The following is a 15,132-nucleotide window of genomic DNA, read 5'->3' as shown; positions in this document are numbered from 1 at the left end:
GGGTGGGAAAATGTGTTGCTTACACTATACCATGAAGTACACTATTTCTCTATTCAACTTTTTTTTTTTTTACTTCTGCCTCAGACTTGTGCCTGCCTGAACATCTAGTACGTTATTATTCGCTGTTCTATTGACTCCAAATATCAACAAAACTAACAACCCAAATTCGTTCTTATACACTATCCATACAGTCTAAGGCACAAAGCTACTGATGTAGAACTTTCATTATACACTCTTCATGCTTTCTCAACATAGTTGAAATTAATAAGGTTGGGTTATTAATTGAACTTTGATTAATTATTAAAAGGCTTTATGTTCTATTAAACAATAAATTTTATTGGTTTTCATTGTACAATATTGTTTCATCGAACTAAAACTTTAAAAAATATTGTGCATTTGGTAAACAAATTACTGAGTTATATTTTTATATAATTTTATATAAATATATTTTTTTATTTTTTATATTACATTTTCACTTTTAAATATTATGAAATCATAATGAGAAAAAAAAAATTTTCAATTGTATAAGTATATTGGTTTAATGCAACATTTATTTTAGCCCCTTTGTCCCCAATCAAGTCAGATTTTCAGGTTTTAGGATTATATTGAACATCAACAGCTATAAACTGTTGGCATGTTGTGTTAAGTAAGAGTTTTTACACTGGACTATTCAAACCACATGTTACTACAAATATTATACAGTAAAAACAGCACAAATCCCACATTTAAAATCTTTGCTTGTTCATCTCTAAGCTACTAAAAGTCTGAATATTGCAACCCAGTACGTCAGTTCAGACTTTTTTCTCCCTCTTTAGCGGATTCAAGAACCGGCTGTTCTGAAAGCTGTCGTCTTTATTTCTTTTCATCTTTATCATAAAACTGACTGCAACCACCATAACATGCCAAATTCCTGAGATCAATTTGTTTATCGCACCTCTACAAAGCTATAATATGATGTATCCTGACACAACAGGATTTTAGATTAGCTTTTCATCTCCTTAGAGTGTGTTCCACTACAAATTACAGTAACAGAATTTCTTGGCTCAGTCTTTCCAGCTCCACACAAGCTCTCACTCTATTCTCAATTCTTTGCAGACAGCCTGCACTCATATTTCTGCATGTTCATGTTCCTGTATTCATGCATTGGCATTTTATTTAATTTATTTTCCTATTTCTTCTCTATATTTGTCACCTTCTATGATATGCTCTTCATTTTTCCTGCACTCTGATGCAAACTTCGGTATAAAGAATTTGGCCTTAAATGAAGCTCCATCATGTCACTATCACTAATTGATGCCTTTGTGAAATAAGGAAATGGTACAGAGCTGGTGCTGCATATGGTTGCCACAGTAATGGGTCTATTAGGAGAAAAGAAGCAGCAGTGAGGGGGCAATAAGTATACCAGTGTGGAGAGTGCTGACAGGCTTCTCAGTGAGAGAGTGGGGATAATTGGGGTGGAGGATTGGAATTACTGAAAAAGGTATTAGTCTGACCTTGAGCTATTGAAAGACAAACCATTAAACTAAAGAAATTAACCTGTAATATTTAATAAATTACCCCTGTGTTCAAGACTTTTTAAACCTTTGTTCAGAATACGTTAAACCTGTATTGTTTAAAGGGTCTATATCTTATTATTATTATTATTATTATTTGTTATATTTATTGTTGGATGTGAATGCATGAGAATGCATAATCTTTCTGTCTACTACACTTGCGATATGTTAATTTCAGCAATAGACTAGTACAAATGTACTGAATAATTTTGAGCATATCCATCAATCACAGTGCATTGGCTGATCACAACCATGGGCAAGTCAGAGCTAAAGGTCATATAGTATACTTTCCCCTTTATTCATACCAGAATAACATGTTCCAACCATTTCCTCCGCAAAACAATTTCCTTCAGACTGTTTTTACAATGAAATGTCAGAATATCATTATCATTGTGAATTCATAGAATTCTAGGTCTATATTTTGTAAAAAAAAAAATCTTATGGAAAAAAATGTTATTGGATAAATGTTAAATCGATTCTAGAGATTACTATTTGAAATAATGATAGATACCGACTTTTATGACTTTTATGAACATATGGCGCTTCATTTTTTATTATGCTTTTCATGTACAATGCCACAGTGTGTGAAGGTGTGTGAAAACAGGCTGGTGGCTGTGGTTCAATTGGATTCTGCTTTGTGGCTTTTAAACAGCCTTTGAGTCCTCATCAGTGTATTTCATTGGCCCTCAGTGTTTTGAAGTCTACTCACAAACTACATGGATTTGGAATCAACTCTTCATTTCTGTTACCAGGGTCACCAGGGAAAAAGAAATAGAGAGAGAGAAAGAGAGAGACTCAATTGGCTCCACATCTCTTCTTTTGTTTCTAATGCTTTATTCCCTGCTCAAGTGCCTGAATCCCACACTTTAACAATATCCATAATGACTTGTATATTGACTCATTAGTTATGAAAATATCTACAGTTTGCCCTTCCAGAGTCTCCCGCCCTCTGAATTCATTTACAACCATTAGTAGTGCTAACGTAGCCCAATTATTTTTTGCCAAGTTTCTATTCACATCCATTATATAGGCACATGAACAAGTGTAGTTAATGTACAGCATGAACACGATCAGTGTCATGATGAACTGGAGTGTCAGTCTTTAATCCCTTTATTCCATTAAGCTTAAAGGCTCATTGAACTGATATATGTTTATGTGGACAGCTACTGCTTAAGGTAAAAAATGCAAATGTTCCTCGCTTCATTGCTCGCACAATACGATTGCTGTTGCCATGGAAACTGAGCGTGCCTTTGAGTTGAGCTGTGGAGGAAAGAAAAAAACACAACATGGTGGTGAAGACCTGGAAAAACAAAAGGAGATTTATGTGGTGATTTTCGAGACATTTCAAGCAGAGAGGAACAAAGAAAGAGAAATAACAGTTTGTCAAAACATGGAGGTTTTTTTTTATTATTAATATGGCACATGAGAAAGATCTCTGCAATACTCTGGTGCTGGCATTGCTTTAACCCTCTTGGCCTGGAGCCATGATTTAGAGTCAGAAAGACAAAAACATCCTTAATAGTAGACTTCTTTGATTCCAATATTTTTAATGGCTAAAATACTAAATATTGTAAATATCACTTGGACGTTTTAATCACTTTATAAAGTAAAAAAAAAAAAATCCGAATCTTCCTCGAAATAAACTAATAGACATTAAAGTATTTATGCAAATTTGTGCATAGTCACTTTATTACTGTTTTTTTATATATCAGTATAAAACTTTTGCCATTATGGAATTTTGTCAGAAGAAAATCATCTAAAAGAGATTCTTCATATATTGTTAGAATCAAAGAATGTTATAATAAATTGCTTTATAACTGGTTGAAAGCAATATCTGTGTCCTGGATACATTGTAAAATGACTATATATGATGTAAATCATGAGGAATTCTAGGCATTTTGAAGTCAAATGGGCAATTTTTTTATGTGAAAACACCTAATTTACTTGTAAATATGCAGACCTTAAACATTTATTTAAAAAAATATATAAAAAAAAAACGAAACAGAAAGGAGGAAAAAAGAATTGCTGTGAAAGGAAATTCTCAGTTTGTGTCTTCACAGCAGGAAGCAGTCTAAAATGGTGTAATCCCTCCGTGTGAAAAAAAATTCACAATCTGAGTGCTGAAGATAGAAACTCGCTCTTTTTATATGGCTTTATGTGCTTGCCTGGACAAAGATGCCGGTTTTCAATGTGTGGCTCTTGAGCTGTTCAACTCAGTGATCTCCACATGAGGTCTGTCTTCCTTTCCACTCCATTCTACTCAAATGGGACTCAAAGCAGCACAATCACCATAGTGACCAAGCCAACAACATGGCAGGGTTTGTCAAAGACTGAAGTAGTTTGAGACGTCTTTTATATGCATTATCATGTAAATTTATGAGTAAAAAAAAGATCATTTATAATAGTTTATAATGAATTTAGTAAAAAGAAACCCATGTCACTTGCTTCTCCATCAAAACAAGAACAACAGGAAAAGTTCTAACAAGCCTTTGGGTCTTACCAATAGAAACCAGGATATGCTCCAATAGAGTAGTCAAGAGGTTTAGCTATGATAATTATGGATGCTAGGCCTCTAGCTTTGTACTATTGGTTAACAAATACAGGAAAATAATTACAGGCCATACAGTCTATGATTGTTACATTACAACCACTTTAATTGAGTATCTGCACATTCAAAACCTTTTAAGATAACCAGGTTTAGTTGTATAGTAGCTGTAGTAGGAGTTAGTTGTATAGAAGTCCACTATAAAACATTTTTTTTAAACCAAATAATGGCAAACCATAATATCTAAGCATTATTTAGGATATCTGTGCTCTTCATTTGCTATTTTGAGTTTTTAATTTAGAATTGTCCCCACCTTTTGCTTTGTTTGTATGCTTTTCTGGAAGTAACAGGATATTTAAAATACAGAGCTTAAGAAAACCTGTGAGATTCTGTCATGGATAGAGCCATATGAAATTAGAACTCGATACTAACAGAAATATGTGGACATCAGTCTATTGCAACCTTTTTTCCCAACATTTTGAAATAGAGTTTGATGCTATTAGGTCACAGTCAGCTGCAGACTCTAGATCCCAGCAACCACCATGATGACCCAACAGCCAAAACAGACAACTTTCCATCTTTTCGTTCATTTTCTTTCCCTGCAATAACCAGCTACAAAGTGAGTTCAGATGTGCCCGATCACACACACACACACACACACACACACACACACTATAAAAAAGATTGTACACACTATTGAAAGGATTGTTCTCTTGGATTTGGACCTGTTCGTAGACCATACCGATCCTTTCTAGTTTGTGATTTACGATCTTATGCTACACTTGTGCTGCTTCTGTTATTATGTATTCAGTACATATATGACATATATTTCACCCATTTCATAGATGCAGGTGAGGAAAAAGTGATCATCATGCCCGACTTTATTCAGTTTTCCTCAGTAGACTTTTTTCCTACCATAGCTTTCCAAGAAGATTTTATTTTAAGAGTCTGTCATGGAACAGCAGCATGCAGATGCAAGTGCAGATAAAAGTTCTTTAAAAAGCAATGCCACTAAACAACAATAAACACTTGGGATGAACTGGAATTATTATAACCCCACTGCTACAACATTTTATGTAAAGTCTTTTTTAAACATGGGGGTTATTTTAACAGCGAAAGCGGGTTAAATCTGGAATGGAATATACAAAAAGCATATGTTAATTGGTGTAATGGTCAGGTGTGCACATTATAAACCAGTGTATGATAAAAGAATAGAGAAATTATCTGTTAATTAAGTCTCTGATTTATGCTAAGGCTCTGTACTGGGCACAGATGGTGACTCACCTTCTGCTGTTGTGGATGATCCCACATGAGTGCCCTAAAGATTTGTATTTCCCCAAAATCATTTATGTCCATGACTCACCCCAGCTTTAGTGGATATCTCACTGAGAGACAGCAGGCTTGTACCTTCTGCTACTCTAATGGGTAGGGCTCTACTATGTTGATCCCAGGATGTTTATTCACATGAACACATATCAATTTGTACTGGAAGTGTAAGTTCATTCATGTATAAATGCCATAGAAATACTTGCAAATGTGACCCTTGAGTGTGACAGGAGATCCAGAGAACTAGCTGCCTAAGATGATCCCAGCTGCAAAATTGAGTATCCAGCAACTTACTGGAAGCAATTGCCAAATAGAGAAAAGAGAAAAACAAGAAACAAGAAATAAATAGAGTTGGATTTCTGCTTGGTGATTGGGCTGACGTTAGCTCCTGAAAGTAAATCTTACTTCCGTAGTTCCTCAGTGCACACATGATGAACTGTCAGAAACAGGATGTGAAACCCACAGACTTAGTGTCATCTGGATGACCATAGTGCTGGAAAACGTGACCTGTATGTTGTAACCTGTAAGATAATTATGATATGTTGACCTTAAACATGGCTTAACAAATGTGATTAAATTTATTTAAAAAATTTCTGCAACAAAAATCTGCAATGGTGAATGGTATAGTACTAGGAGAATTTGGTTCATTGCTCTGATACATTTTTTTTAAATGTTCAAAATAAAAAAAATAAGTCACACATTTCTTTTTTAAATGATTTTGTCTCTGCTGTTTGTAGTTCTTGCCAGGTATGAAACATAATTCTTCTGAAACCAAATTCTCCTAGTACTATACCATTCACCATTGCAGATTTTTGTTGCAGACATTTGTTATAATTGTAATCACTGATTTGTTAAGCCAAAATATTATTATTATTTTACAGGTTACAACATACAGGTCACGTTTTCCAGCACTATGGTCATCCAGATGACACTAAGTCTGTGGGTTTCACATCCTGTTTCTGACAGTTCATAGTACATATATATTCATCTGTATATTATATTTATAGTACATATACATCTGTAAATTACTGTTTATAGTCCTATAATTCTATTCTTTTTAACTTATGTAAATCATATAAACACTGTATATCCTGCACTTGCTGATATTGCACTGTGGTTAGACCCAAACTGCATTTTGTTGCCTTGTATTTGTACATGTGTAATGACAATAAAGTTGAATCTAATCTAATCTAATCTAATCTAATGTGGTGTTCTGCTGTTTACTCATTATGCTGTGTGCTCTCAGAAGTTTTTCTGTACACCACAGATGCAAAAATGATTTACTGTGAATTACTGTAGTCATCCTGTTTTTAGCTAGTTTGGCCATTCCTATCAACAAGGCAACATCATCCATGTGCAAAAATGGTATATTGCTGTGGTTTTGGTCATGAACAAATGCTCAGTATTCGAGATCAAATACGAGAAAGAATATGGCGCTTTAGAGATTTTAGAAGAAAAACTGGTCCCTAATTCTCACATATGCATTACAGCACAGTAAAATTCTATTTTATAATGTATCCTAGCTTGTTAAGAAGCGCAGGTTCAAAGCGCAGCCATTATACAGTGCTCTGGAGCAGAGAGGGTTAAAAGTCTTGCTCAAGCAGCTACCAATAATCAATAGCCCAAAGACTTAACCCCTGAGCCATCACTGTTCTTTATTATTGGTAATAGTGTCTTTGAAGGTGAATGATGTTAATCTACCCCAAGTTAATTCCTCAAGATAGGCATTTCTTCTTATACAAATGTATAGATTTTTTTTAACCTCTTGAGAAAAGCTCAAACATTGCTACGGTGAACTCCTGTGACCTTTTAAATTGACTGGATGTTTTCAGTCATTAGTCCTGTCTTGTTTTTTTCTCCTGTTCAAACATTCTGTTGGTTGATGCAAATATATTTCTACATAAGTAGGACATAACACATGGACTGGAATAATCTGGTTGCTCAATGGAGGAATTTACTCGAAGTTGAAGCAGTGGATAAACTGGAAATTCCTATTATATTCTGTATAAATGTGATGTACACCTGTCGGTCATTGTGAGTTATATATGGAGTTCTCATAAATGGCAAAAGTATGAAAAAAATGTGTTCGTCTGATAGGGTTTAGGACCGAGGTTTTATTTTGTGCTGGGAAAAAAAGAAATTCCCAGAGGCATCAAACCACACTAGATTTAGTCATTTGCTAAAGAAAGCTGCCCTGAACCCCCCCCCAAAACATCTCACAATAAAGGCTGTTCACAGAAACAGAGGCATATCTATTCCTGCATGATCATTGGGGTATTATGAGAAAAATAAACACTTAAAATGGCAAAATAAAGAGTAATAAATGAATCACATTGAACACAAAAATAATTGCATTTTGTTTGTTTTTGCAGGTAAAAAATGTTTCAATACTTTTTTCAGCCTGGGAAAAGCCCTGATTTGTTTATCTACCAACATTTTCCTGATTATACAGTAGCAGGTGTAAATATATATATATATAGTACCTTATACTGTAGTTAAAAAGAATTATTAGCTTACTAAATCTACAGTATCTCACAAAAGTGAGTAGACTCCTCACATTTCAGCAACCATTTTACTATATATTCTCAAAGGACAAGACTATAGAAATGATACTTGGATATATTTTAAAGTAGTCAATGGCACTTGAAAATGCCCCACAGGTGCTCAATAGGGTTCAGGTCTGGAGACATACTTGGCCACTCCATCACCTTCAGCTTCATCTTCCTCATCAAGGCAGCTGTCATCATGGCGGTTTGTTTGGGTTCATTATTATATTGGAAAACTGCCTTTCGGCCCAGTTTCTGAAGGGAGGGCATCATGTTTTGCTTCAGACTTTCACAGTACATATTGGAATCCAAGTTTTCCTCAATGAACCGCCACTCCCCTGCAGCCCCAGACTATTATGCTACCACCACCATGCTTGACTGTAGGCAAGAAACTATCAGCAGCTTGGTGGAGGTAGGATTTGAACCTGTGACCTTCCGATCCAAAGTTTAATGCCTTAACCACCGAGGTACCACTCCTCCAACTTCTTTGATGGACCCTTGCGAGTCCTGTTCCGAGTGGAACCCGTCTTTGAAAACCTCTGTATGACCCTGGCCACTGTACTGTAACTCAGTTTCAGGGTGTAACTGATCTTCTTATAGCCTCGGCATCTTTATGGAGAGCAACAATTCTAATTCTCAATTCAAATCCTTAGAGAGTCTTTTCCATGAGGTGCCATGTTGAACATCCAGTGCATCCAGTAAATATTAACTGCTGTAATATAAGATACATGAATTTGTATATTCCTGTCAAGCAGACAAAGACATGAACATGATGAATAGGACATGTGGCTTTGCATGGTTACATGACGTGCAGCTGGTCTCGCTTAGGGTGTATTCAATTTTGTTGCCAATAATGGCTATATGTTGAGTTATTATCAGTGGACAGTAAATATGTACTGCTACACAAACTGCACATTGACTACTCTAAAATATATCCAAGTTTCATTTTTATAAGAGGAGCGAGAGAAGGGCGCTTCGGGGAAGAGAGAGAGCGATAGAGAGAGAGAGAGAGAGAGAGAGAGAGAGAGAGAGAGAGAGAGAGAGAGAGAGAGATGTGTGTGCATGTGCATGTGAAAGTATCCAATATAGAAACCTGGTTCTGTCAAAATTGGTCACCGACACACTGTCCTTCCTTCCCCTGAACCGTTCGCTCTCCTACACTCACTTATATCTTTTTTCTTTTTTTACATGAATCATATACTGAAAAAACAAGAAGTAAGGCAAAGAGTACTGTTTTACAATTAGATATATTTTTTCACTTTTTTATGAAGTGGAATCATCCTTTTCCTCTCTGTGCTCTCTGTGTTCTGTGATTGTCAAAAGAAGAAAGCTGTTGACATTTGTGTTCGTGGACTTAATTCGGATGTTACTGATGGTGACCTTTCATAGGCGTCAAACTCCATCTATATGCAGTGGAAACATGAGGAGACGGAGTTAAGTCATTGTTTTACAGGGCATGAACGTAAACTAGCTGTTATCGCTTTTCACTTGTTCCTTGTTAAGGATACATTTAAACTTCTCTTTATTGTTCCTATTGATGTGTTGATCCTGGTGATGGTTGATTAATTCTCACTGCGAGTTGGGTGGGTGGTCACTCAAAGGCTTCTTTTATTGTCCTTGACAGACACTGGGACAAAAAGGACCATAGGCTGATTTGATTGCAGATCATTGACAATGCATGACAGTCAGCAGCGAGGCTTCGTGAGAAACAATACCTTTTCTTCTTTAATTCTCATTACTCAAATTTACATATTTTAGTATAAAAGAAAGACAGAACAGGAAAAAGCACAACTCTTAAATGGCCTTAACTATGTGTTACGCCATTTGAGAGTTGTGCTTTTTCCTGTTCTGTCTTTCTTTTATACTCTCGCACGTGTGCTAACGCTAACAGCTAACGTTTCACATACAGAACATAACAAAACCCGGAGAAAAACACATACCTGGGACAAACAGATTAGCAGATCATTGATGATGCATGACAAGCTTAAATGAAATACACAGAGTTAGAAATAAACAGAGGTTCTGAGTTTACAAGCAGTCTTTTATACACACTTCTCGGTATATCATCACAAATAACTCATATTTGACTCGACTTACAGAAAACAATCCAAACTCATAAGACGGAGCGATCATCTATGCAGCTTACGAGGAGCAAGCCTTCAAGAGACTGCTGCCTATTACATAGCACCCGAGTATAATGAACACGGTTGCAAGCAGTGCAACAACCAATGATGAGTTCTCCCAATTTTTAAATGAATTGAACTAGTATTATTAACTCTGTTACATATAGAAATGTGCATTGGTCATTAATAATGTTAATAATGTAATACCATCACATTTCTCCTCTAAGTTTGTCTCAGTCCGACTTGAATGTAATGGCAGAAAGCCTCTGAAGTCAAGTTATTAGCTTAAATATTTTCTTTTACTGAGTATTGTAAGGAACAGTGTTGGGCAGTATAAAAAGGAACGGGTAACGCACCATACGGTAACAGTAACGAAGTTACTTTATTTTTAAAAGTAACGCGTTACAGTATTAGTTACTTTCAAAAGTAACGCGTTACCAGTAACCAGTTACCAGTGATGTAGGAACAGACCACTGAAGTTTCCTTAAAATAAACTTGTGTCACCTAATTACTAGTATTTACGAGATTTTAAGTTTCTGTATTTATGTATTTGCTCATATTTACAAGCTCCCTGCGACGTGGGGCCGCCTTCCCGTGGGCTCAACACCTGCAGGAGGGACCGTAAGGGACCGGTGCTGAGAGGATTGGGCAGCAGTCGAAGGCGGGGGCCTTGACAGCCCGATCCCTGGACACAGAGAAGTGTCTGGGGAATCTGCTTAGACTGCTGCCCCCGCGACCCGAATTACGGATAAGCGGGAGAAGATGAATGAATGAATGAATACAAGCTCCCTATGGCTAAAATTATCCAGAATTAAGTTTTAATGACGCATTAAATGAGTGTCAGTAGAAGCATGATTTGATTTTACTCGATATATTATTCATGCATCAGTCAGACAAAGCACATAATCCCGAGACCCAAAGTGAATGTAATACATGATAAAAGATTTTTGAGGACAGTAAATATGCAGTTATTGAAAAAGTTAAAAATAAATTGTAAAGCAAGTTCTTAGTTTAAATGTAAAAAAAATCGAGCCATTTTGAAACTTAAAACCAAATCAAACAAATGGGTCATATGAATTGTTTTTTCTTACAGCTGCCATTTCTCGCTTGCTTGTTATAGGTCTAAATCTATGTTGATATTTCTGTAAAGCTGTTTGGTGCCATTTTTCTATAGGTAATAATTGCTATTCAAATATGCACACTTTAAACACACTTACATGACTATATAAACCATATGTTACAATTCTACATAGTTCTTTATACACAGTTTTTGTTGTTGATTATTAGTAGATATTCTACACACACTCTATGAGACTATTAAAGTCTCCTAGTTTTCCTTTACTTCAGTTTATGATTGTGAATATGAAGTAGAAAAAGATTTTAAATTCAGATCATGCAAACCATATTAACACACTACAACATGTTGAATGATGGATGCACTGCTACAGGGTTAGGGGCCTTGCTCAGGGCCCCAAGAGTGACAGCTTGAACCTTTGACCTTCCAATCAGTAACCGAGAGACTTACCCACTGACCTACCACTTCCCCATTTATGACTGTTTTGTAGAATGTGTAGTGTGTGTACACTTATAATTTTAGAAATGTATTTATTGATGTAGTGTGAGGAGGCGCCTTGGGGGGGTGGTAACATTTCAGGGAAGAACCAATTATGGTTGAAAAAATCAAAATGTCCCAATACACCATATAGTGTACATAATGACCACAAAACCCACCCTACTACTGATCCACTGAGGAATCTGGCATAAACCGAGCGGTGCTGTGCTAAAATCACGACACGGAGGTAGCACAATGGCTGTGATTAAAGCCTGATAAAGGCTGTGATTTCTGCATGGTAATGAGCCTCAGCTCTGAATGTGTGCAGCTATTGTGTGCTGTGCCTGAATGCTAACTGAAGGACAGGCTATAACATGTAAAAGCTCTTTTTAAAATGTATTGCCAATTTAAAAAAAATGTTTTCCATTGTCTGAACAATTGTAGTCATTATATTCAAAGCTGCTCAAAGATCTCAATTATAGCCATTGAAAGATCTTAATTATATTCAGCACTATAATTACAGTTGTACTTTCTTTCTTCATTAATACTTTTTTCTTCGTAGTAATTATTCAAGTAAATATGAATCTTAATTTGTGTCAGCTGAAATATAAACAATGACACATTTTTCCACCATAATATAAAAATGCGTTCATTAGAAATAGCTCCTAATTTATGTCAACCTCCTAAATTAGATGTTTTTTCTGGAATTATTTGAATATTGTGAGCATATTTAATATTAGAGCAATATACTGTAGATGGTCTGTCATGAACGCCTCTGCAGCATCGCGTGGTGGTCGGGGACAGTGCCTCTGGAATGGCAGACCGGGGTGGTGGTCCCTCTTTTTAAGAACGGGGACTGGAGGGTGTGTTCCAACTATAGGGGGATCACACTTCTCAGCCTACCTGGGAAAGTCTATGCCAGGGTACTGGAGAGGAGAATACGGCCGATAGTAGAACCTCGGATTCAGGAGGAACAGTGTGGTTTTCGTCCAGGCCGTGGAACACTGGACCAGCTCTATACCCTCTACAGGGTGCTGGAGGGTTCATGGGAGTTTGCCCAACCAGTCCACATGTGTTTTGTGGATTTGGAAAAGGCATTCGACTGTGTCCCTCACGGCGGCCTGTGGAGGGTGCTCTGGGAGTATGGGGTCGGGGGCCCTTTACTAAGGGCTGTCCGGTCCCTGTATGACCGAAGCAGGAGCTTGGTTCGCATTGCCGGCAGTAAGTCAGACTTGTTCCCGGTGCATGTTGGACTCCGGCAGGGCTGCCCTTTGTCACCGGTTCTGTTCATAATTTTTATGGACAGAATTTCTAGGCGCAGCCGGGGGCCGGAGGGTGTCCGGTTTGGTGACGACACGATTTCGTCTTTGCTCTTTGCAGATGATGTTGTCGTGTTGGCTTCATCAGACCAGGACCTTCAGCATGCACTGGGACGGTTTGCAGCCGAGTGTGAAGCGGCTGGGATGAGAATCAGCACCTCCAAATCCGAGGCCATGGTCCTCAGTCGGAAAAGGGTGGCTTGCCCACTTCAGGTTGGTGGGGAGTTCCTGCCGCAAGTGGAGGAGTTTAAGTATCTTGGGGTTTTGTTCACGAGTGAGGGAAGGGTGGAACGGGAGATTGACAGACGGATCGGTGCAGCTTCTGCAGTAATGCGGTCGATGTACCGGTCTGTCGTGGTGAAGAAAGAGCTGAGCCGCAAGGCGAAACTCTCGATTTACCGGTCAATCTACGTTCCTACTCTCACCTATGGTCATGAGCTCTGGGTCATGACCGAAAGGACAAGATCCCGGATACAGGCGGCCGAAATGAGCTTTCTTCGCAGGGTGGCTGGGCGATCCCTTAGAGATAGGGTGAGAAGCTCAGTCACTCGGGAGGAGCTCAGAGTAGATCCGCTGCTCCTCCACATCGAGAAGGGTCAGCTGAGGTGGCTCGGGCATCTGTTCCGGATGCCTCCTGGACGCCTTCCTGGAAAGGTGTTCCGGGCGCGTCCCACTGGGAGGAGACCCCGGGGAAGACCTAGGACACGCTGGAGAGACTATGTCTCCCGGCTGGCCTGGGAATGCCTTGGTGTCCCCCCGGAAGAGCTGGAAGAAGTGGCTAGGGAGAGGGAAGTCTGGGCATCTTTGCTTAGACTGCTGCCCCCGTGACCCGGCCTCGGATAAGCGGGAGAAGATGGATGGATGGATGGATGGTCTGTCATAAATTCTGTACTGAGCACTGCTAGCATTCATTCTCCATTTACAATTGCTTTGGTCTTGTCTCCACCCATGTTGTGTCACTAGTCTGTTACCCACATTAGATTTTTTTAAATGACTTTTTCTTGGTTTTCTTTATTTTAAACATCTTCCTGAGGTTCTCTTTAGATCTGCTCGATTCCTTCTGACACCATACCTCTGGATGGAGTTCGCTACATTTGGAGACCACTCTGTGCAGCTGATGATGGTTCCACATGAACAGCCTAAAGATCCCTGTAGCTATTGAGCAACTCAAGCACTTTGAGAATGGATTTGGACTGTAATTAATATCAACAGGCTCAGGACCACAGGTTGCATGAACTGTTTTGCATTTAAACGCCTATTACTGCACACCTCATCAATGATGCCACTGTAATGAATAGGCATTCGGTGCCTCCCAGATGAGGATGGGTTCACTTTTGACTCTGGCTTCTCTCAAGGTTTCTTTTCTTCATGCCATTTTCAGGAAGTTTTTGCTACAGTCTCCAATGGCGTGCTCATTAGGGATAAAGAAATTAATATATTATTTTATGCATCTTTATAAACGCTTTATTTCTGTAAAGTTGCTTTGAGGCAATGTCCATTGTTGAAAGCACTATACAAATCAAAATGAATTGAATCGAATTTAATTTAATTGTTCTGTGTTTCCTGGTTTTAACTCTAGCTTGGACTGACATTTTTGAAAAAGGTTATCCCAGGCGCCTAACTGTTCGAAGACATCATGGACTACATATACATGGCCACATAGACTTTAATAATCACTTAATTTGTACACTTCTATCCTACTACGTTACACACACACACACACACACACACACACACACACACACACACACACACACCTCAGAGATTTAGTAGCCACCATGTTTCCTCTGTAGCATGAGGTAAATTTAGCATGTCTCAGTACACTAGTGATGTAAGACATTCTCCACAGAGCTATTCACATTCACAGGTTTTACCTTTGTTATTCATTTTGTTTCAACCTAGTATCATTTGCATCGAGCATGCCCATCTGGGCTTTTACAGAGGCGATAGGAAACATGTTAATTCATTAATTTAGTCCTCAGTGATCACTTTATACCTATCCTTGGCACAAGCTTAAAAAAAGTGTATTGTGCCAGACATGAGACGCAATGCAGACGGTCACCACAAATTAACATCAGCATCTTACTCTTTTGCAAAAACAGTTTTGGTAACTGTAACTACTAAAAACTATGTTGTTGGTAGTTACAGCATGAGGTTTAACATTAGGT

The 15,132-nt window shown here is 38.0% G+C and overlaps 1 long non-coding RNA gene across 1 annotated transcript in view; it reads left to right on the top strand.

The window, feature by feature from the left end:
• The window catches only part of LOC310740864, a 16,132-nt gene extending 1,627 nt beyond the window's left edge, over positions 1 to 14,505 (top strand). The window contains exon 2 of the long non-coding RNA XR_014537778.1: positions 14,009 to 14,505. This is a non-coding gene — a long non-coding RNA (uncharacterized lncRNA). The remainder of the gene's footprint in view (positions 1 to 14,008) is intronic.
• Positions 14,506 to 15,132: the final 627 nt, after the last annotated feature.

Source organism: Silurus aristotelis (genome assembly GCF_946808225.1).
Source record: "Silurus aristotelis genome assembly, chromosome: 2".
Taxonomy (NCBI): Eukaryota; Metazoa; Chordata; class Actinopteri; order Siluriformes; family Siluridae; genus Silurus; species Silurus aristotelis.
This window is presented reverse-complemented; position numbering and strand designations above follow the sequence as displayed.